We start from the raw sequence: 23,478 nt of genomic DNA on the forward strand, positions 1-23,478 counted from the left end.
GGCCTTGCATCTAGTCGAGCATGCTAAGTGTTACGTGCTACGTGTTTATGAATTTTGATATGTGACAGGTGTCGAGCCTGTGCAATAATAAATACCTACTCGAGAAAAATAAATTTTCTGTGTATAGTAGTGAGTAGGGTCGAATCCACAGGGACTGGGAAAAATTCGATTCTTTTTAAATTCGAGACACGGGGGATTTTTATCAGATAAAACTAAAAATAAATAATTAAACAATTTAACTAAAAAATAATTAAACAATTTAACCAAAAATAAATAAATAATTAATACGAATGTAAATGGTAATTAAATAAATAATAAATAAATTCTAGCCAAGGATACAACTACGCAGACACAGTCCATTCATCCGATCATTGATGCAAAGAAAGTTCACTTAATTTTATTAACAGGTTAGTTATAGTTGCCGATAAACTCTAACGACCAGCTTTTCCTTAATTTATTGATAACCAAGGTACGACCATTGATTACCCCTAACCAGGAAATACTCCTAGGTACGACCGTAGGAATTAATTTCCTAATTGCATTAAAAACTAGAAAAGCCTAACCCAAATTAATAACACGCTACGAGGGTTATTTAAATCAGATTGCATGTCCCCCTAGTATGTGAAAATACTAGTTGTCACTAATATTAACCAACTAAACAATTACGGATTTAATTGATTAATTTGACAAGAGATTAATAAGTTAAATTGCACATCGGGCTCTTGATATCCAATTAACAAAATAATCCCATGAAAATTAAAATAGAAAACATGCAAATATTAACAAATTAAGGAACACGTAAAATTAATTAGATCTCACAGATATTTGGGACTGCGTCTTCGCGTTGATCCTTGACTAGAGGAGAAAATTAGCCACGCCTCATAAGAAAATTCCCACGCAATTTAATTGAATTCGAAGACATAAATAACTCTTGCTAGTAACTGAAAATGAAAATTTGATTCTCCGTAATCTAATGAAATAGAACTAGTTTCATGAAAGAAACTAGTTTAAAGGAAGAGACGGAAGAAAAATACAAAACAAATCAACTGAAGAGATCTTCACACCACACAAAACATGAAAGAACAAAATCCTATTTTATGACTAAAACTACCTATCTTCCTCTCCGTAGAGAGAAACTAATCTAATGTCTTTTTGCCGCCCGCTCTCATTCTCCTCTGCACTAGTTTTATAAGAGAACTAGTTACGTAGGAAGCAAATAGAAAAGCTACTTTCATCATCAAAGTCCACCTATGGCTAATGAGTACATCTCCCAAAAGAAGAACACATTTTCTAAATCAATGTTACGTGGTCCCCGCAGAATTCTCTCCTTTTGATTTCTTATTGCTAGCGGACTTGTCAGGAATTAATAATAGGAAGGCAACTCTTCATCAGCAATTCCGTTGGTTTGCACAATTGGAAAGCTACAATCATCAAAGCCAACATCTTGGCTAATGAGTATATCTCCCACAATAAGGACAAACTTTCTACGTGGTCCCCGTTAGATAATGAAAGAAAACATCATCCCAATTAATTCCAGCACAATCATCAATTCCTCTGCAATTATCAAAACGGAGGAGTCCACTATAATCATCAATTCCAGTACAAATACACCCGTGAAACCTACCTTGTATTTTCTTTAGAAACTTCCCACGTGTGGAGTATTTGTTGTAAGAAAATCTCTCTTTTCTGCTCTACTTCCTGAAATTGAGTCCAGATGCCAAATATAAGTATATGTTAACAATTAAAATAATATTTGGCATGGAAACAGGGAAAAATTAACAATAAAATTGCTAACAATTAATACTCTATCAATTTCTGGGATATAACATCTTGACACAGAAAACGGGATAGTTTTGGGTCATGTTGTATCATCTACAGGTATTGAGGTTGATAAGGCAAAAATAGATGTTATATCTACTTTACCTTACCCCGCGAGTGTGCGGGAAGTTCGTTCTTTCTTGGGTCACGCAGGTTTCTATAGAAGGTTCATCAAGGACTTCTCGAAAATTGGAGCACCCTTGTTCCAACTTTTGCAAAAAGATGTATCCTTCAAATTTGATGAAACATGTAAGGGGGCATTCAATAAGTTAAAGGAGTTATTGACCACCTCACCTATTATCCAACCCCCTGACTGGAACCTCCCATTCGAAATCATGTGTGACGCCAGCGACTATGCAGTGGGTGCGGTATTGGGTCAAAGAGTTGGAAAGGCAGCTCATGCTATCTACTACGCATCTCGAGCCTTGAACGGAGCTCAATTGAACTATTCAACCACCGAAAAGGAGCTTTTAGCAGTTGTTTTTGCCTTAGAGAAATTTCGGTCTTATTTACTTGGTGCTAAAGTTATTATTTTTTCTGATCATGCAGCTTTGCGGTATCTGTTGACCAAGAAAGAGGCAAAACCGCGATTGATACGGTGGATATTGTTGTTACAAGAGTTCAACCTGGAGATCCGAGATAAGAAAGGGGCAGAGAACCTGGTAGCAGATCACTTGAGTCGACTACAAGTCGTCGAAGAGGACCTCCCATTGAGAGAAGCATTTCCTGAGGAGCATTTATTTTCTATTAATTCATCCTTGCCTTGGTATGCAGATATTGTTAATTTTCTAGTCACTGACAAATTTCCTACAGGATGGCCTAAGGCAAAGAGAGATAAGTTGAGGAGCGATGCAAAATTCTACATGTGGGATGATCCTTACCTCTGGAAGCGGGGTGCCGATCAAATCATCCGTAGATGTGTAAGTGAAGCTGAATTTCAATCCATTCTAGCCTATTGTCATTCTTTTGCATGTGGAGGTCACTTTGGACCAAAGAGAACGGCTCGTAAGGTGCTAGAGAGTGGATTCTATTGGCCAACTCTATTCAAAGATGCCTACTCATTTTGTAAGTCATGTGATAAGTGTCAAAGAGTGGGTAATATCTCTCGTAGGGGTCAAATGACTCAAACCCCAATGATTTTTGTTGAAATTTTTTACGTTTGGGGCATTGATTTTATGGGTCCTTTTCCTTCGTCCTGTGGTTTTTTGTATATATTGCTTGCTGTAGATTATGTTTCGAAGTGGGTAGAAGCAAAGGCCACCCGCACTAATGATTCCAAAGTGGTTGCAGAATTCGTTAAGTCTAATATTTTTGTCCGCTTTGGGATGCCACGAGCAATTGTAAGTGATCGGGGTACTCATTTCTGCAACAAAACGATCGCTGCAATGTTTAGGAGATACGGTGTCTTGCACAAAGTCTCTACATCCTACCATCCTCAGACAAATGGTCAGGCGGAAGTATCGAACCGAGAGATCAAATCAATTCTAGAAAAGATGGTCCGACCCGATAGGAAGGATTGGAGTGTGAGACTAGAGGATGCACTATGGGCATATAGGACGGCATACAAGACACCCATTGGCATGTCCCCTTACCGATTGGTATTTGGAAAGCCATGTCATCTCCCGGTAGAGTTTGAGCATAGAGCGTTTTGGGCGGTCAAGCAATGCAATATGGATATCGAGGAGGGCGGAATTCAAAGGAAGTTGCAATTACAAGAGTTGGAAGAAATCCGAAATGAAGCATACGAGAATGCAATGATCTATAAAGAGAAGAATCGGATCTTTCATGACCAACAGATCTCTAGGAAGACATTCGTCTGCGGGCAAAAAGTTTTACTATACCACTCCAAATTGAAGTTATTTCCAGGTAAGCTACGTTCTCGTTGGATTGGTCCCTTTGTTGTAACTAATGTCTTTGATTATGGTGCAGTGGAGATCCAGAGTCTGAAGACGGAGAAGAAATTTGTGGTGAATGGTCATCGTCTCAAGCCTTATTATGATGAGGCTCCAGTTGAGCGAGTAGAGATGACGCATTTGGAGGACCCAATTTGCTTGGTTTAAGCAAATTATGGGCTATGTCTAGCCAAAGACATTAAAGAAAGGCGCTAGTTTGGGAGGCAACCCAAATATTAGTTTTGTTATTTCTAGTTGTTTTGTTCTTTCTAGTTGGTTCTTTTGCATTGGGTCATTTACTCGTTGGGTAGTATCAGTACTCATATTTCCTTTACTGAAATCAGGAAGTGAGATCTTGGCGTGCCCACGCGGCGTTGATGTCTCCTGAGGTCAGTGGATGTTTTATAATCTTGGCATGCCCACGCGGTGTTTGACGACCTAAAAAAAAAAAACCCTTCTTTTTCTTCTTTTCTTTTTCTTTCTTCTTTCTTTCTTTCTTTCTTTCTTTCTTTCTTCTTTCCCTGCTTTCCCCTTTTCTCTGGTTCCTTCAACCAGAGCCGCCGCCGCCCCAGGTCTCCTCCCTTCCTCCTGCTCCACCGACGCCACCGCCGCTCCCTCGCGCGCGCTACCCCAACCCGTCGCCCACCACCCGCAGTCGCTGAGCACCACCAAATCCAGCTGCCGCAAACTCTTCTCTCTCACAGCCACCACCTTCATCGCACCACTGGCTTCGTATGCACGCGTCTGCTTCAATCTCTTTTTATTATTTTTTTTAATTTTCTTATTTTATTATTGCAGTATGTTTTTATTATTTTTATTACAGTACATTTTTGAAAGTTTTGCGTGTTTGGACTACCTGACATTTCTATTCCTCCTTAGTTGGGTACTTCTGTGTTACTTTGCTTGTTTCTTTTTACTTTGCTTGATTTTTATTTATTTAGTAGATTGATTTGTGGTTAGTCGTGTGATTTACTTATTCCTTATGCGTGCACCGATGATACTAGTTTAGGGTGTTTTGCATATCTTTATTGATTTTACCTCGACACCTGTTATTATATATATATATATATTTTAGGTCGAATTGTGTTTAAATTGCTGTAATTTGTGTCCAATTGTGGGTAATTTGCTGAGATTGTTTGTTAAATTAGGAGGTGCTTGTAATGCTTAAATTTGCTTATTGAAGTAGATTGTCTCTAATTGCCTTGTGTGAGAGTCTTTTGTCTTTTTCATTTCAATTATTACGTTGATTGGGGTGATTTTGAGGTGCATTGTTATTGCATTTGGCTAAGTTTGGAACCACAAGTGCTTATTGATTGCATTTACTATAAGTGTTGGGGTATTTGTATAACTTGTGGGTGATTGAAGTGTGCATTTTGTTGTTTAAATTAACTAAGCGAGAGGCCCCAATATTTATTACAATTGTTATTACAATTTGTTGGAAATGATTGTCTATTGTTCATTGGAGTGATATTTGGAGAAAATGGTGAGACTCAGATCAACCCCAGGGGCTAATCCACCGATGTCTTGACGATTTCAGGGGAGTTTCGTTGCCCTTCTTCTTACTTTTTCTATATATTTGTTACATTGAGGGCAATGTATATTTTAAGTGTGGGGGGGATTTGGATTTGATTGGAGTTTCTTTAAATTGTTGCTTTTCTTATTGTTGTCTTGATGAATAAATGAGGCAACTCACTCTTCTATTGCTAGTTGTGATTTATCCTATGAATTTTGTTTAGATGGCAAGTAAAAGCATATTATCTTGGTGAATATCATGAGTTTAAGGACTTGGTGCAAATTGTGGTTAAATTGTTTAGGCAATATAAATATTTTACTAGCAATTGTTGTGTGAATTGGGCAATTGTTGATCTTAGTTCTCCATATTAGGAGATGACGTGGGCCATGATCTTTAATTATCTGGTATTCTGGTGCTTTAATTGTGGTTAATAAATGGCTCTACTCCACTAGTGTCATCACCCAGTAACCGGGAGTCTTCACCACAAGTGTCGACTTTCGCGTCAAAAAGTGGCGATATCTATGAGTAGGTAGTCCTGAAACTGTGAAGAGTTGAGTAACTGGGCTCTTTCATCTAAAAATGTCAGAGTTCACGTCAAAAGACTTGAATAGCTTGGGACTGAGCATTTATAAATAAAAAAAAAAAAAGAAAAGAAAAGAAAAGAGAGAAGAAAATAATAAGTAAGCTTTTGATCATGTTGACCTACCGATCCTTGTTCTTCAATATTGAGATTTTGATTTTTAGTTGACCCAATTGTTAACTTTTACTAGTTTAATATTTTGATTTCTTAGACGAGTTAGCCATGAATTGGACGAGTCTATGATTTCAGGAGCTAACCGGGAGAATTATGTCTTGACACTTAGCTACTAAAACTTGATTTTGGGAAAAACATAGCTTGGCAATAGATGAAATGAGAGTTAGCCATTGTTGAATTTTAGTGTTCTTATGCTTGAGGACAAGCATGATTTAAGTGTGGGGGAAATTGATAGAGTATTAATTGTTAGCAATTTTATTGTTAATTTTTCCCTGTTTCCATGCCAAATATTATTTTAATTGTTAACATATACTTATATTTGGCATCTGGACTCAATTTCAGGAAGTAGAGCAGAAAAGAGAGATTTTCTTACAACAAATACTCCACACGTGGGAAGTTTCTAAAGAAAATACAAGCTAGGTTTCACGGGTGTATTTGTACTGGAATTGATGATTATAGTGGACTCCTCCGTTTTGATAATTGCAGAGGAATTGATGATTGTGCTGGAATTAATTGGGATGATGTTTTCTTTCATTATCTAACGGGGACCACGTAGAAAGTTTGTCCTTATTGTGGGAGATATACTCATTAGCCAAGATGTTGGCTTTGATGATTGTAGCTTTCCAATTGTGCAAACCAACGGAATTGCTGATGAAGAGTTGCCTTCCTATTATTAATTCCTGACAAGTCCACTAGCAATATGAAATCAAAAGGAGAGAATTCTGCGGGGACCACGTAACATTGATTTAGAAAATGTGTTCTTCTTTTGGGAGATGTACTCATTAGCCATAGGTGGACTTTGATGATGAAAGTAGCTTTTCTATTTGCTTCCTACGTAACTAGTTCTCTTATAAAACTAGTGCAGAGGAGAATGAGAGCGGGCGGCAAAAGACATTAGATTAGTTTCTCTCTACGGAGAGGAAGATAGGTAGTTTTAGTCATAAAATAGGATTTTGTTCTTTCATGTTTTGTGTGGTGTGAAGATCTCTTCAGTTGATTTGTTTTGTATTTTTCTTCCGTCTCTTCCTTTAGACTAGTTTCTTTCATGAAACTAGTTCTATTTCATTAGATTACGGAGAATCAAATTTTCATTTTCAGTTACTAGCAAGAGTTATTTATGTCTTCGAATTCAATTAAATTGCGTGGGAATTTTCTTATGAGGCGTGGCTAATTTTCTCCTCTAGTCAAGGATCAACGCGAAGACGCAGTCCCAAATATCTGTGAGATCTAATTAATTTTACGTGTTCCTTAATTTGTTAATATTTGCATGTTTTCTATTTTAATTTTTATGGGATTATTTTGTTAATTGGATATCAAGAGCCCGATGTGCAATTTAACTTATTAATCTCTTGTCAAATTAATCAATTAAATCCGTAATTGTTTAGTTGGTTAATATTAGTGACAACTAGTATTTTCACATACTAGGGGGACATGCAATCTGATTTAAATAACCCTCGTAGCGTGTTATTAATTTGGGTTAGGCTTTTCTAGTTTTTAATGCAATTAGGAAATTAATTCCTACGGTCGTACCTATGAGTATTTCCTGGTTAGGGGTAATCAATGGTCGTACCTTGGTTATCAATAAATTAAGGAAAAGCTGGTCGTTAGAGCTTATCGGCGACTATAACTAACCTGTTAATAAAATTAAGTGAACTTTCTTTGCATCAATGATCGGATGAATGGACTGTGTCTGCGTAGTTGTATCCTTGGCTAGAATTTATTTATTATTTATTTAATTGCCATTTACATTCGTATTAATTATTTATTTATTTTTGGTTAAATTGTTTAATTATTTTTTAGTTAAATTGTTTAATTATTTATTTTTAGTTTTATCTGATAAAAATCCCCCGTGTCTCGAATTTAAAAAGAATCGAATTTTCCCAATCCCTGTGGATTCGACCCTACTCACTACTATACACAGAAAATTTATTTTTCTCGAGTAGGTATTTATTATTGCACAGGCTCGACACCTGTCAATTTTTGGCGCCGTTGCCGGGGACTGGCATTAATTATTTGTTTCTTTTTAAGTTCATTTTTGTTCTAATTTTCTGGTATTTTTTTCTAGTTTATGCCTCGTTCTTCTCGTACAGGCGAATTAATTTTCGACCCTGAAGTAGAGAAGACCGTGCGTAGAACGAGGAAAGAAACCAGGCGACTCAGAGAAGAGCAATACGGTATTGCACCTCAGGGACTTGATCCAGAGGTTGAGTCGACAAATTTTTCTGGTGACAATTCGAGTGATTCAGACCAAGAGGAAGTCACTATGGCAAATGCACGAACATTAAGGGAGTTGGCTGCTCCTGATTTAAATCAGCAGCCCTTGTGCATTACTTTTCCAAATTTAAATGATGGCACTCCCTTTGAACTAAAATCTGGTCTAATTCATCTCTTGCCATCTTTTCATGGTCTACCAGGTGAGGAGCCCTACAAGCACTTGGAAGAGTTCGACGTCGTTTGCAACAGTATGAAGCCTCCGGGAATTACAGAAGAGCAAATAAAGATGAGGGCTTTCCCCTTCTCTTTGAAGGACTCCGCGAAAGACTGGCTCTACTACCTACCGCCTGGTAGTATCACCACGTGGGACCAACTGAAAAAAAATTCTTGGACAAGTACTTTCCGGCATCTCGAGCTGCGAGTCTAAGGAAAGAGATATGTGGTATCAAACAACACCCAGGCGAGTCACTCTATGAGTACTGGAAGAGGTTTAAGAAACTATGCACCAAATGCCCTCAGCATCAGATAAGTGAGCAACTGCTCATTCAATATTTCTATGAGGGGTTGCTTTTCAGGGACAGAAGCATAATCGATGCTGCAAGTGGAGGGGCGTTGGTGAACAAAACCCCTCGAGGAGCATGGGAGATGATTGAAGGGATGGCTGAGAACTCATAGCAGTTTGGTTCAAGAGAAGACATCCCGACGCGTAGGGTGAATGAGGTGGAAACGTCCTCTGTCCAACAGCAGATCTCCGAATTAACATCTTTCGTAAGACAATTAGCTGTGGGGAGTGCTTCACAAGCCAAAGTGTGTGGGGTGTGCGCTGCCGTGGGTCATCCTACGGAAATGTGTCCACTGGTTCAAGAAGAAACGGCAGAACAGGTGAACATGGCTGGCCACGTGCCCGCGCCAAGAAAGCAGTACGACCCGTACTCAAACACCTACAATCCTGGTTGGAGGGATCACCCCAACCTTAGCTATGGAGGAAATAGGCAGTTTAACTTTGTACCAAATAGACCACAAGGGCACCAACAGCAGTATCATCCTCGCCCACCACCACCACCACCCCCTTCAAACTCAAGTCCGTCCATGGAAGAGATGATGAAGCAATTACTTGCTAATCAACAAAAGACGGATTCAGACCTGCAAAGCATGAGAAATCAACTGGGACAGGTGCAATCATTGCAAAATCAAATGAATCAAATGGCTATAACAATCAACCGTTTGGAGTCCCAAGTTCAAGGAAAGTTGCCATCTCAACCTGAGGCAAATCCAAAGAATGTAAGCGCAATGACCTTAAGGAGTGGCAAGGAAGTTCAAGGACCCGAACCGGTGATTCCTAAAGACAAGGACGAACAACGGATTGAGAAAGAATTGGAAGAGGAGGGCAGAGACAACAAAAATGCAAAGGTACCCTCGAACCCAATTCCTACAGTTAAAACTAATCCACCTCCCTTTCCTAGCAGGTTAGAGAAACCAAAGAAGCAAGACAAGGAAAAAGAGGTCTTGGAGATCTTTCGCAAGGTGGAGATCAACATACCCCTGCTGGATGCGATTAAACAAGTACCCAGGTACGCAAAATTTTTGAAGGACCTGTGTGCCAACCGCAAGCGGTTGAAGGGGGATGAACGAGTTATAGTTGGGGAGAATGTTTCAGCAATTCTACAAAGAAAGCTTCCACCGAAATGCGGAGATCCATGTATGTTTACTATTCCTTGTAGGATAGGTAATACTTTGATTGGAAAGGCCATGTTAGACCTAGGAGCCTCGATTAATGTCATGCCAAAGTCCATTTATGCTTCCTTAAACTTAGGCCCTTTAAAAGAGACTAGGATAATAATCCAATTAGCTGACAGGACCAATGCATACCCTGACGGGTTGATTGAAGATGTTTTGGTAAAAATTAATGAATTGGTTTTTCCAGCTGATTTTTATGTGCTCGATATGGAGGATGAACACTCCCGTGATCCGTCACCTTTGTTGTTAGGTAGACCCTTTTTGAGCACAGCCCGGACCAAAATTGATGTTAATAGGGGTACTTTGTCTATGGAATTTGATGGTGAGAATGTTCACTTTAACATTTTTGAGACCATGAAATATCCATCCGATTCAAATGTTGGCTCTGTTTTCTCGGTAAATGTTATTGACCCTGCTATACAGGAGGTTTTTGAAATTGAAGGCAGGGATGAGCTAGAGGTCGTTCTGACCAGGCACTTCGAGTCCGAAACGACCTCTGGAGTAGAGTTGAGTGAAGAGCTTAAATGCGTGATTGGATCATTGCAAACGTTACCAACCACGAAGACAAGGTATGACATCGCACCCATTTTTATACCTGAACCTCACAAAAGGTTACTTCCATCTGTGGTGCAGGCACCTGTCTTGAAACTGAAACCGCTGCCGAAACACCTGAAGTATGCATACTTGGGTGAAGGGGAGACACTTCCAGTGATCATCTCCGCGGGTTTATCAAAGATTCAAGAAGATAGACTACTTCGAGTTCTCAGGGAACATAAGCAGGCGATAGGATGGACCATCGCTGATATCAAGGGAATTAGTCCCGCGGTGTGTATGCACCGAATTCGACTCGAGGAGAATGCTAAACCTATACGGCAAGCTCAACGGAGATTAAATCCGCTCATGATGGAGGTCGTAAAGAAAGAAATTTTAAAGCTGCTGGACGTTGGAATTATATTTGCAATATCAGACAGCCCATGGGTAAGTCCAGTACAGGTGGTCCCGAAGAAGGCAGGGGTGACAGTGGAATCAAACCAAGAGGGTGAGCTCGTACCAATTCGAAAGCCCACCGGATGGCGACAGTGTATCGATTACCGAAAGCTAAATGCCGTCACGAAAAAGGACCATTTTCCCCTCCCTTTCATTGACCAAATGGTGGAGCGATTAGCATGTCGAGCTTACTATTGTTTCTTGGATGGATTTTCAGGTTATTTTCAAATTGCCATCGCACCCGAAGACCAAGAGAAGACTACCTTCACCTGCCCATTTGGAACATTTGCATACCGAAGGATGCCATTTGGATTGTGCAATGCACCTGCTACCTTCCAAAGATGCATGGTAAGTATCTTTTCAGAATATGTTGAGAAGATTATTGAGGTTTTCATAGACGATTTCAGTGTATATGGTGAAAGTTTTGAAAACTGTCTAGATAACCTGAAATTGATCTTAGTAAGGTGTATAGAAACTAATCTCGTGCTTAATTGGGAAAAATGTCATTTTATGGTTGAACACGGGATAGTTTTGGGTCATGTTGTATCATCTACAGGTATTGAGGTTGATAAGGCAAAAATAGATGTTATATCTACTTTACCTTACCCCGCGAGTGTGCGGGAAGTTCGTTCTTTCTTGGGTCACGCAGGTTTCTATAGAAGGTTCATCAAGGACTTCTCGAAAATTGGAGCACCCTTGTTCCAACTTTTGCAAAAAGATGTATCCTTCAAATTTGATGAAACATGTAAGGGGGCATTCAATAAGTTAAAGGAGTTATTGACCACCTCACCTATTATCCAACCCCCTGACTGGAACCTCCCATTCGAAATCATGTGTGACGCCAGCGACTATGCAGTGGGTGCGGTATTGGGTCAAAGAGTTGGAAAGGCAGCTCATGCTATCTACTACGCATCTCGAGCCTTGAACGGAGCTCAATTGAACTATTCAACCACCGAAAAGGAGCTTTTAGCAGTTGTTTTTGCCTTAGAGAAATTTCGGTCTTATTTACTTGGTGCTAAAGTTATTATTTTTTCTGATCATGCAGCTTTGCGGTATCTGTTGACCAAGAAAGAGGCAAAACCGCGATTGATACGGTGGATATTGTTGTTACAAGAGTTCAACCTGGAGATCCGAGATAAGAAAGGGGCAGAGAACCTGGTAGCAGATCACTTGAGTCGACTACAAGTCGTCGAAGAGGACCTCCCATTGAGAGAAGCATTTCCTGAGGAGCATTTATTTTCTATTAATTCATCCTTGCCTTGGTATGCAGATATTGTTAATTTTCTAGTCACTGACAAATTTCCTACAGGATGGCCTAAGGCAAAGAGAGATAAGTTGAGGAGCGATGCAAAATTCTACATGTGGGATGATCCTTACCTCTGGAAGCGGGGTGCCGATCAAATCATCCGTAGATGTGTAAGTGAAGCTGAATTTCAATCCATTCTAGCCTATTGTCATTCTTTTGCATGTGGAGGTCACTTCGGACCAAAGAGAACGGCTCGTAAGGTGCTAGAGAGTGGATTCTATTGGCCAACTCTATTCAAAGATGCCTACTCATTTTGTAAGTCATGTGATAAGTGTCAAAGAGTGGGTAATATCTCTCGTAGGGGTCAAATGACTCAAACCCCAATGATTTTTGTTGAAATTTTTTACGTTTGGGGCATTGATTTTATGGGTCCTTTTCCTTCGTCCTGTGGTTTTTTGTATATATTGCTTGCTGTAGATTATGTTTCGAAGTGGGTAGAAGCAAAGGCCACCCGCACTAATGATTCCAAAGTGGTTGCAGAATTCGTTAAGTCTAATATTTTTGTCCGCTTTGGGATGCCACGAGCAATTGTAAGTGATCGGGGTACTCATTTCTGCAACAAAACGATCGCTGCAATGTTTAGGAGATACGGTGTCTTGCACAAAGTCTCTACATCCTACCATCCTCAGACAAATGGTCAGGCGGAAGTATCGAACCGAGAGATCAAATCAATTCTAGAAAAGATGGTCCGACCCGATAGGAAGGATTGGAGTGTGAGACTAGAGGATGCACTATGGGCATATAGGACGGCATACAAGACACCCATTGGCATGTCCCCTTACCGATTGGTATTTGGAAAGCCATGTCATCTCCCGGTAGAGTTTGAGCATAGAGCGTTTTGGGCGGTCAAGCAATGCAATATGGATATCGAGGAGGGCGGAATTCAAAGGAAGTTGGAATTACAAGAGTTGGAAGAAATCCGAAATGAAGCATACGAGAATGCAATGATCTATAAAGAGAAGAATCGGATCTTTCATGACCAACAGATCTCTAGGAAGACATTCGTCTGCGGGCAAAAAGTTTTACTATACCACTCCAAATTGAAGTTATTTCCAGGTAAGCTACGTTCTCGTTGGATTGGTCCCTTTGTTGTAACTAATGTCTTTGATTATGGTGCAGTGGAGATCCAGAGTCTGAAGACGGAGAAGAAATTTGTGGTGAATGGTCATCGTCTCAAGCCTTATTATGATGAGGCTCCAGTTGAGCGAGTAGAGATGACGCATTAGGAGGACCCAATTTGCTTGGTTTAAGCAAATTATGGGCTATGTCTAGCCAAAGACATTAAAGAAAGGCGCTAGTTTGGGAGGCAACCCAAATATTAGTTTTGTTATTTCTAGTTGTTTTGTTCTTTCTAGTTGGTTCTTTTGCATTGGGTCATTTACTCGTTGGGTAGTATCAGTACTCATATTTCCTTTACTGAAATCAGGAAGTGAGATCTTGGCGTGCCCACGCGGCGTTGATGTCTCCTGAGGTCAGTGGATGTTTTATAATCTTGGCATGCCCACGCGGTGTTTGACGACCTAAAAAAAAAAAACCCTTCTTTTTCTTCTTTTCTTTTTCTTTCTTCTTTCTTTCTTTCTTTCTTTCTTTCTTTCTTCTTTCCCTGCTTTCCCCTTTTCTCTGGTTCCTTCAACCAGAGCCGCCGCCGCCCCAGGTCTCCTCCCTTCCTCCTGCTCCACCGACGCCACCGCCGCTCCCTCGCGCGCGCTACCCCAACCCGTCGCCCACCACCCGCAGTCGCTGAGCACCACCAAATCCAGCTGCCGCAAACTCTTCTCTCTCACAGCCACCACCTTCATCGCACCACTGGCTTCGTATGCACGCGTCTGCTTCAATCTCTTTTTATTATTTTTTTTAATTTTCTTATTTTATTATTGCAGTATGTTTTTATTATTTTTATTACAGTACATTTTTGAAAGTTTTGCGTGTTTGGACTACCTGACATTTCTATTCCTCCTTAGTTGGGTACTTCTGTGTTACTTTGCTTGTTTCTTTTTACTTTGCTTGATTTTTATTTATTTAGTAGATTGATTTGTGGTTAGTCGTGTGATTTACTTATTCCTTATGCGTGCACCGATGATACTAGTTTAGGGTGTTTTGCATATCTTTATTGATTTTACCTCGACACCTGTTATTATATATATATATATATATTTTAGGTCGAATTGTGTTTAAATTGCTGTAATTTGTGTCCAATTGTGGGTAATTTGCTGAGATTGTTTGTTAAATTAGGAGGTGCTTGTAATGCTTAAATTTGCTTATTGAAGTAGATTGTCTCTAATTGCCTTGTGTGAGAGTCTTTTGTCTTTTTCATTTCAATTATTACGTTGATTGGGGTGATTTTGAGGTGCATTGTTATTGCATTTGGCTAAGTTTGGAACCACAAGTGCTTATTGATTGCATTTACTATAAGTGTTGGGGTATTTGTATAACTTGTGGGTGATTGAAGTGTGCATTTTGTTGTTTAAATTAACTAAGCGAGAGGCCCCAATATTTATTACAATTGTTATTACAATTTGTTGGAAATGATTGTCTATTGTTCATTGGAGTGATATTTGGAGAAAATGGTGAGACTCAGATCAACCCCAGGGGCTAATCCACCGATGTCTTGACGATTTCAGGGGAGTTTCGTTGCCCTTCTTCTTACTTTTTCTATATATTTGTTACATTGAGGGCAATGTATATTTTAAGTGTGGGGGGGATTTGGATTTGATTGGAGTTTCTTTAAATTGTTGCTTTTCTTATTGTTGTCTTGATGAATAAATGAGGCAACTCACTCTTCTATTGCTAGTTGTGATTTATCCTATGAATTTTGTTTAGATGGCAAGTAAAAGCATATTATCTTGGTGAATATCATGAGTTTAAGGACTTGGTGCAAATTGTGGTTAAATTGTTTAGGCAATATAAATATTTTACTAGCAATTGTTGTGTGAATTGGGCAATTGTTGATCTTAGTTCTCCATATTAGGAGATGACGTGGGCCATGATCTTTAATTATCTGGTATTCTGGTGCTTTAATTGTGGTTAATAAATGGCTCTACTCCACTAGTGTCATCACCCAGTAACCGGGAGTCTTCACCACAAGTGTCGACTTTCGCGTCAAAAAGTGGCGATATCTATGAGTAGGTAGTCCTGAAACTGTGAAGAGTTGAGTAACTGGGCTCTTTCATCTAAAAATGTCAGAGTTCACGTCAAAAGACTTGAATAGCTTGGGACTGAGCATTTATAAATAAAAAAAAAAAAAGAAAAGAAAAGAAAAGAGAGAAGAAAATAATAAGTAAGCTTTTGATCATGTTGACCTACCGATCCTTGTTCTTCAATATTGAGATTTTGATTTTTAGTTGACCCAATTGTTAACTTTTACTAGTTTAATATTTTGATTTCTTAGACGAGTTAGCCATGAATTGGACGAGTCTATGATTTCAGGAGCTAACCGGGAGAATTATGTCTTGACACTTAGCTACTAAAACTTGATTTTGGGAAAAACATAGCTTGGCAATAGATGAAATGAGAGTTAGCCATTGTTGAATTTTAGTGTTCTTATGCTTGAGGACAAGCATGATTTAAGTGTGGGGGAAATTGATAGAGTATTAATTGTTAGCAATTTTATTGTTAATTTTTCCCTGTTTCCATGCCAAATATTATTTTAATTGTTAACATATACTTATATTTGGCATCTGGACTCAATTTCAGGAAGTAGAGCAGAAAAGAGAGATTTTCTTACAACAAATACTCCACACGTGGGAAGTTTCTAAAGAAAATACAAGCTAGGTTTCACGGGTGTATTTGTACTGGAATTGATGATTATAGTGGACTCCTCCGTTTTGATAATTGCAGAGGAATTGATGATTGTGCTGGAATTAATTGGGATGATGTTTTCTTTCATTATCTAACGGGGACCACGTAGAAAGTTTGTCCTTATTGTGGGAGATATACTCATTAGCCAAGATGTTGGCTTTGATGATTGTAGCTTTCCAATTGTGCAAACCAACGGAATTGCTGATGAAGAGTTGCCTTCCTATTATTAATTCCTGACAAGTCCACTAGCAATATGAAATCAAAAGGAGAGAATTCTGCGGGGACCACGTAACATTGATTTAGAAAATGTGTTCTTCTTTTGGGAGATGTACTCATTAGCCATAGGTGGACTTTGATGATGAAAGTAGCTTTTCTATTTGCTTCCTACGTAACTAGTTCTCTTATAAAACTAGTGCAGAGGAGAATGAGAGCGGGCGGCAAAAGACATTAGATTAGTTTCTCTCTACGGAGAGGAAGATAGGTAGTTTTAGTCATAAAATAGGATTTTGTTCTTTCATGTTTTGTGTGGTGTGAAGATCTCTTCAGTTGATTTGTTTTGTATTTTTCTTCCGTCTCTTCCTTTAGACTAGTTTCTTTCATGAAACTAGTTCTATTTCATTAGATTACGGAGAATCAAATTTTCATTTTCAGTTACTAGCAAGAGTTATTTATGTCTTCGAATTCAATTAAATTGCGTGGGAATTTTCTTATGAGGCGTGGCTAATTTTCTCCTCTAGTCAAGGATCAACGCGAAGACGCAGTCCCAAATATCTGTGAGATCTAATTAATTTTACGTGTTCCTTAATTTGTTAATATTTGCATGTTTTCTATTTTAATTTTTATGGGATTATTTTGTTAATTGGATATCAAGAGCCCGATGTGCAATTTAACTTATTAATCTCTTGTCAAATTAATCAATTAAATCCGTAATTGTTTAGTTGGTTAATATTAGTGACAACTAGTATTTTCACATACTAGGGGGACATGCAATCTGATTTAAATAACCCTCGTAGCGTGTTATTAATTTGGGTTAGGCTTTTCTAGTTTTTAATGCAATTAGGAAATTAATTCCTACGGTCGTACCTATGAGTATTTCCTGGTTAGGGGTAATCAATGGTCGTACCTTGGTTATCAATAAATTAAGGAAAAGCTGGTCGTTAGAGCTTATCGGCGACTATAACTAACCTGTTAATAAAATTAAGTGAACTTTCTTTGCATCAATGATCGGATGAATGGACTGTGTCTGCGTAGTTGTATCCTTGGCTAGAATTTATTTATTATTTATTTAATTGCCATTTACATTCGTATTAATTATTTATTTATTTTTGGTTAAATTGTTTAATTATTTTTTAGTTAAATTGTTTAATTATTTATTTTTAGTTTTATCTGATAAAAATCCCCCGTGTCTCGAATTTAAAAAGAATCGAATTTTCCCAATCCCTGTGGATTCGACCCTACTCACTACTATACACAGAAAATTTATTTTTCTCGAGTAGGTATTTATTATTGCACAGGCTCGACACCTGTCAATTTTTGGCGCCGTTGCCGGGGACTGGCATTAATTATTTGTTTCTTTTTAAGTTCATTTTTGTTCTAATTTTCTGGTATTTTTTTCTAGTTTATGCCTCGTTCTTCTCGTACAGGCGAATTAATTTTCGACCCTGAAGTAGAGAAGACCGTGCGTAGAACGAGGAAAGAAACCAGGCGACTCAGAGAAGAGCAATACGGTATTGCACCTCAGGGACTTGATCCAGAGGTTGAGTCGACAAATTTTTCTGGTGACAATTCGAGTGATTCAGACCAAGAGGAAGTCACTATGGCAAATGCACGAACATTAAGGGAGTTGGCTGCTCCTGATTTAAATCAGCAGCCCTTGTGCATTACTTTTCCAAATTTAAATGATGGCACTCCCTTTGAACTAAAATCTGGTCTAATTCATCTCTTGCCATCTTTTCATGGTCTACCAGGTGAGGAGCCCTACAAGCACTTGGAAGAGTTCGACGTCGTTTGCAACAGTATGAAGCCTCCGGGAATTACAGAAGAGCAAATAAAGATGAGGGCTTTCCCCTTCTCTTTGAAGGACTCCGCGAAAGACTGGCTCTACTACCTACCGCCTGGTAGTATCACCACGTGGGACCAACTGAAAAAAAATTCTTGGACAAGTACTTTCCGGCATCTCGAGCTGCGAGTCTAAGGAAAGAGATATGTGGTATCAAACAACACCCAGGCGAGTCACTCTATGAGTACTGGAAGAGGTTTAAGAAACTATGCACCAAATGCCCTCAGCATCAGATAAGTGAGCAACTGCTCATTCAATATTTCTATGAGGGGTTGCTTTTCAGGGACAGAAGCATAATCGATGCTGCAAGTGGAGGGGCGTTGGTGAACAAAACCCCTCGAGGAGCATGGGAGATGATTGAAGGGATGGCTGAGAACTCATAGCAGTTTGGTTCAAGAGAAGACATCCCGACGCGTAGGGTGAATGAGGTGGAAACGTCCTCTGTCCAACAGCAGATCTCCGAATTAACATCTTTCGTAAGACAATTAGCTGTGGGGAGTGCTTCACAAGCCAAAGTGTGTGGGGTGTGCGCTGCCGTGGGTCATCCTACGGAAATGTGTCCACTGGTTCAAGAAGAAACGGCAGAACAGGTGAACATGGCTGGCCACGTGCCCGCGCCAAGAAAGCAGTACGACCCGTACTCAAACACCTACAATCCTGGTTGGAGGGATCACCCCAACCTTAGCTATGGAGGAAATAGGCAGTTTAACTTTGTACCAAATAGACCACAAGGGCACCAACAGCAGTATCATCCTCGCCCACCACCACCACCACCCCCTTCAAACTCAAGTCCGTCCATGGAAGAGATGATGAAGCAATTACTTGCTAATCAACAAAAGACGGATTCAGACCTGCAAAGCATGAGAAATCAACTGGGACAGGTGCAATCATTGCAAAATCAAATGAATCAAATGGCTATAACAATCAACCGTTTGGAGTCCCAAGTTCAAGGAAAGTTGCCATCTCAACCTGAGGCAAATCCAAAGAATGTAAGCGCAATGACCTTAAGGAGTGGCAAGGAAGTTCAAGGACCCGAACCGGTGATTCCTAAAGACAAGGACGAACAACGGATTGAGAAAGAATTGGAAGAGGAGGGCAGAGACAACAAAAATACAAAGGTACCCTCGAACCCAATTCCTACAGTTAAAACTAATCCACCTCCCTTTCCTAGCAGGTTAGAGAAACCAAAGAAGCAAGACAAGGAAAAAGAGGTCTTGGAGATCTTTCGCAAGGTGGAGATCAACATACCCCTGCTGGATGCGATTAAACAAGTACCCAGGTACGCAAAATTTTTGAAGGACCTGTGTGCCAACCGCAAGCGGTTGAAGGGGGATGAACGAGTTATAGTTGGGGAGAATGTTTCAGCAATTCTACAAAGAAAGCTTCCACCGAAATGCGGAGATCCATGTATGTTTACTATTCCTTGTAGGATAGGTAATACTTTGATTGGAAAGGCCATGTTAGACCTAGGAGCCTCGATTAATGTCATGCCAAAGTCCATTTATGCTTCCTTAAACTTAGGCCCTTTAAAAGAGACTAGGATAATAATCCAATTAGCTGACAGGACCAATGCATACCCTGACGGGTTGATTGAAGATGTTTTGGTAAAAATTAATGAATTGGTTTTTCCAGCTGATTTTTATGTGCTCGATATGGAGGATGAACACTCCCGTGATCCGTCACCTTTGTTGTTAGGTAGACCCTTTTTGAGCACAGCCCGGACCAAAATTGATGTTAATAGGGGTACTTTGTCTATGGAATTTGATGGTGAGAATGTTCACTTTAACATTTTTGAGACCATGAAATATCCATCCGATTCAAATGTTGGCTCTGTTTTCTCGGTAAATGTTATTGACCCTGCTATACAGGAGGTTTTTGAAATTGAAGGCAGGGATGAGCTAGAGGTCGTTCTGACCAGGCACTTCGAGTCCGAAACGACCTCTGGAGTAGAGTTGAGTGAAGAGCTTAAATGCGTGATTGGATCATTGCAAACGTTACCAACCACGAAGACAAGGTATGACATCGCACCCATTTTTATACCTGAACCTCACAAAAGGTTACTTCCATCTGTGGTGCAGGCACCTGTCTTGAAACTGAAACCGCTGCCGAAACACCTGAAGTATGCATACTTGGGTGAAGGGGAGACACTTCCAGTGATCATCTCCGCGGGTTTATCAAAGATTCAAGAAGATAGACTACTTCGAGTTCTCAGGGAACATAAGCAGGCGATAGGATGGACCATCGCTGATATCAAGGGAATTAGTCCCGCGGTGTGTATGCACCGAATTCGACTCGAGGAGAATGCTAAACCTATACGGCAAGCTCAACGGAGATTAAATCCGCTCATGATGGAGGTCGTAAAGAAAGAAATTTTAAAGCTGCTGGACGTTGGAATTATATTTGCAATATCAGACAGCCCATGGGTAAGTCCAGTACAGGTGGTCCCGAAGAAGGCAGGGGTGACAGTGGAATCAAACCAAGAGGGTGAGCTCGTACCAATTCGAAAGCCCACCGGATGGCGACAGTGTATCGATTACCGAAAGCTAAATGCCGTCACGAAAAAGGACCATTTTCCCCTCCCTTTCATTGACCAAATGGTGGAGCGATTAGCATGTCGAGCTTACTATTGTTTCTTGGATGGATTTTCAGGTTATTTTCAAATTGCCATCGCACCCGAAGACCAAGAGAAGACTACCTTCACCTGCCCATTTGGAACATTTGCATACCGAAGGATGCCATTTGGATTGTGCAATGCACCTGCTACCTTCCAAAGATGCATGGTAAGTATCTTTTCAGAATATGTTGAGAAGATTATTGAGGTTTTCATAGACGATTTCAGTGTATATGGTGAAAGTTTTGAAAACTGTCTAGATAACCTGAAATTGATCTTAGTAAGGTGTATAGAAACTAATCTCGTGCTTAATTGGGGAAAATGTCATTTTATGGTTGAACACGGGATAGTTTTGGGTCATGTTGTATCATCTACAGGTATTGAGGTTGATAAGGCAAAAATAGATGTTATATCTACTTTACCTTACCCCGCGAGTGTGCGGGAAGTTCGTTCTTTCTTGGGTCACGCAGGTTTCTATAGAAGGTTCATCAAGGACTTCTCGAAAATTGGAGCACCCTTGTTCCAACTTTTGCAAAAAGATGTATCCTTCAAATTTGATGAAACATGTAAGGGGGCATTCAATAAGTTAAAGGAGTTATTGACCACCTCACCTATTATCCAACCCCCTGACTGGAACCTCCCATTCGAAATCATGTGTGACGCCAGCGACCATGCAGTGGGTGCGGTATTGGGTCAAAGAGTTGGAAAGGCAGCTCATGCTATCTACTACGCATCTCGAGCCTTGAACGGAGCTCAATTGAACTATTCAACCACCGAAAAGGAGCTTTTAGCAGTTGTTTTTGCCTTAGAGAAATTTCGGTCTTATTTACTTGGTGCTAAAGTTATTATTTTTTCTGATCATGCAGCTTTGCGGTATCTGTTGACCAAGAAAGAGGCAAAACCGCGATTGATACGGTGGATATTGTTGTTACAAGAGTTCAACCTGGAGATCCGAGATAAGAAAGGGGCAGAGAACCTGGTAGCAGATCACTTGAGTCGACTACAAGTCGTCGAAGAGGACCTCCCATTGAGAGAAGCATTTCCTGAGGAGCATTTATTTTCTATTAATTCATCCTTGCCTTGGTATGCAGATATTGTTAATTTTCTAGTCACTGACAAATTTCCTACAGGATGGCCTAAGGCAAAGAGAGATAAGTTGAGGAGCGATGCAAAATTCTACATGTGGGATGATCCTTACCTCTGGAAGCGGGGTGCCGATCAAATCATCCGTAGATGTGTAAGTGAAGCTGAATTTCAATCCATTCTAGCCTATTGTCATTCTTTTGCATGTGGAGGTCACTTTGGACCAAAGAGAACGGCTCGTAAGGTGCTAGAGAGTGGATTCTATTGGCCAACTCTATTCAAAGATGCCTACTCATTTTGTAAGTCATGTGATAAGTGTCAAAGAGTGGGTAATATCTCTCGTAGGGGTCAAATGACTCAAACCCCAATGATTTTTGTTGAAATTTTTTACGTTTGGGGCATTGATTTTATGGGTCCTTTTCCTTCGTCCTGTGGTTTTTTGTATATATTGCTTGCTGTAGATTATGTTTCGAAGTGGGTAGAAGCAAAGGCCACCCGCACTAATGATTCCAAAGTGGTTGCAGAATTCGTTAAGTCTAATATTTTTGTCCGCTTTGGGATGCCACGAGCAATTGTAAGTGATCGGGGTACTCATTTCTGCAACAAAACGATCGCTGCAATGTTTAGGAGATACGGTGTCTTGCACAAAGTCTCTACATCCTACCATCCTCAGACAAATGGTCAGGCGGAAGTATCGAACCGAGAGATCAAATCAATTCTAGAAAAGATGGTCCGACCCGATAGGAAGGATTGGAGTGTGAGACTAGAGGATGCACTATGGGCATATAGGACGGCATACAAGACACCCATTGGCATGTCCCCTTACCGATTGGTATTTGGAAAGCCATGTCATCTCCCGGTAGAGTTTGAGCATAGAGCGTTTTGGGCGGTCAAGCAATGCAATATGGATATCGAGGAGGGCGGAATTCAAAGGAAGTTGCAATTACAAGAGTTGGAAGAAATCCGAAATGAAGCATACGAGAATGCAATGATCTATAAAGAGAAGAATCGGATCTTTCATGACCAACAGATCTCTAGGAAGACATTCGTCTGCGGGCAAAAAGTTTTACTATACCACTCCAAATTGAAGTTATTTCCAGGTAAGCTACGTTCTCGTTGGATTGGTCCCTTTGTTGTAACTAATGTCTTTGATTATGGTGCAGTGGAGATCCAGAGTCTGAAGACGGAGAAGAAATTTGTGGTGAATGGTCATCGTCTCAAGCCTTATTATGATGAGGCTCCAGTTGAGCGAGTAGAGATGACGCATTAGGAGGACCCAATTTGCTTGGTTTAAGCAAATTATGGGCTATGTCTAGCCAAAGACATTAAAGAAAGGCGCTAGTTTGGGAGGCAACCCAAATATTAGTTTTGTTATTTCTAGTTGTTTTGTTCTTTCTAGTTGGTTCTTTTGCATTGGGTCATTTACTCGTTGGGTAGTATCAGTACTCATATTTCCTTTACTGAAATCAGGAAGTGAGATCTTGGCGTGCCCACGCGGCGTTGATGTCTCCTGAGGTCAGTGGATGTTTTATAATCTTGGCATGCCCACGCGGTGTTTGACGACCTAAAAAAAAAAAACCCTTCTTTTTCTTCTTTTCTTTTTCTTTCTTCTTTCTTTCTTTCTTTCTTTCTTTCTTTCTTTCTTCTTTCCCTGCTTTCCCCTTTTCTCTGGTTCCTTCAACCAGAGCCGCCGCCGCCCCAGGTCT

The 23,478-nt window shown here is 40.0% G+C and overlaps 2 non-coding genes across 2 annotated transcripts; both read right to left on the reverse strand.

The window, feature by feature from the left end:
- Window positions 1-8,611: 8,611 nt before the first annotated feature.
- Window positions 8,612-8,718, reverse strand: LOC113687210 (small nucleolar RNA R71). The gene has a single exon (XR_003447719.2). It is a non-coding gene; the product is annotated as a small nucleolar RNA R71 (small nucleolar RNA).
- Window positions 8,719-18,206: 9,488 nt separating this feature from the next.
- On the reverse strand, window positions 18,207-18,313 carry LOC113723229 (small nucleolar RNA R71). The gene has a single exon (XR_003456936.1). It is a non-coding gene; the product is annotated as a small nucleolar RNA R71 (small nucleolar RNA).
- Between the last annotated feature and the right edge of the window lie 5,165 nt (window positions 18,314-23,478).

This window comes from Coffea arabica, chromosome 1c (assembly GCF_036785885.1).
Source record: "Coffea arabica cultivar ET-39 chromosome 1c, Coffea Arabica ET-39 HiFi, whole genome shotgun sequence".
NCBI lineage: Eukaryota > Viridiplantae > Streptophyta > Magnoliopsida > Gentianales > Rubiaceae > Coffea > Coffea arabica.